At 36.7% G+C, this 1,424-nt stretch overlaps 1 protein-coding gene across 1 annotated transcript in view; it reads left to right on the forward strand.

The window, feature by feature from the left end:
- FBN1 (fibrillin 1) overlaps positions 1–1,424 on the forward strand; it is a 252,128-nt gene that overhangs the window by 146,507 nt on the left and 104,197 nt on the right. The window lies entirely within an intron of this gene.

Here is a 1,424-nt window from a genome sequence, read left to right on the forward strand (position 1 = left end):
GGGTTGCGATCCGTTGCCGGTCACGAAAAAAGACAAAAAGGAAAAAAAAAAAAAAAGACAGCATCAAACAAAGGGCCAAATTGTGTAAATTAAATGCTGTACAAGTGAAAAAGAAAGGGGAAGGGAATGATTGCTGGAATATTTGGAATTAGGCTTCCAAACAAAATAACAGAAGGAAATGTGAAAGCCCCTTTGTGAGCAGACCTTCTCCAGCAACACACGCTCTTCTTGCTGTACACAGAACACACTAAGATTCACTTTCAGTGCTGATAGGCTGCGGCTGAGTCAGACCAGAGCCTCTCATCATCAAGTATGGCTGATATATAACGCTATTTCAGAAGACAATATGACCTCATGGAGGAAACTAGGTTTTGCAGCCATTTGCAACCAGTGAAATAGTGTTATCAATAAATGGATTCTTCCATTCATTTGAAAGTGCTGATGATTTGAATGGTTTGCTCTGACTTTAGCATTCTAGTTAAGGATCAGAGAAAAACAGAGAGAGAGCAAGAGCTTCATAGCTCCATATTATTCCTGTATCTTTTTTCTAGTATGTAGAACATAGAATATATACACTGTAATAAGACTAAAGGAAGAAAAAGGAAAGAAAGTAATCCTTTGTATGCTGGATTTCTTTCTTTTTGTAATTTTTTTTTCTATGCCATGGGACAAGATTTTCCCTTAGTGCTGAGCACTTAATTCTGAGCCCATGAAGATGTGACTATTCAAAGCTGAATCAACAATGCTAATTTAATCTCTGCAGATAACTAATGTGGTGAACAACACAGCCTCTCTAATCACTCTCTGAAAGGTGAGGCCACTGACTTTGAACAACGTTGCATTCCGCTGGATCTACATTACATCTCTGTCCCCATTAAGTAGCCTTTATGTTACTTTTTGGACTGTATTCCCCACTGTTTTACTGTAGGTCTCAACTTGAACAAAAAGATAACCAGAATAACTGAACCAATTTGAGTTCATGTATTTAAATACAACTACTGTTTTAAATGCAATCTGTACACAGAATCTTGGACCATTTGAATATATTTTGTGCCAGACAACACAAGTGAAGTAAAACATGGAGGTGTTTCACTCTCAATTTGCCTTTTTAAGGTCAGAAGAAAAGAAATAGTCACATATACGAGTTGTATATTGTAAGAGGAGTTGTTATAAAATTACGTGCTTCTACGTGTTGTATGCTTTCCAAAATACAGTTTTGGTACCTTTTCTACTTCCCCATATTAAGGGGAAAATAATCTCTGCTACTATTAGTGTATGTCCAATAAAGCCTTTTACCAGACCTCCCTAAATTTATGTATGATACTACAAAATATTCGTAATGTTTAAGAGAGACTTTGCTGGGTTCCGGTTGCTTACTGTGCTGTTATTGGCCAAGAATCATCATCAAAGTCATCTGTATTCTT

The sequence above is a fragment of the Galeopterus variegatus genome, unplaced genomic scaffold (assembly GCF_000696425.1).
Source record: "Galeopterus variegatus unplaced genomic scaffold, G_variegatus-3.0.2 Scaffold429, whole genome shotgun sequence".
NCBI classification, from domain to species: domain Eukaryota; kingdom Metazoa; phylum Chordata; class Mammalia; order Dermoptera; family Cynocephalidae; genus Galeopterus; species Galeopterus variegatus.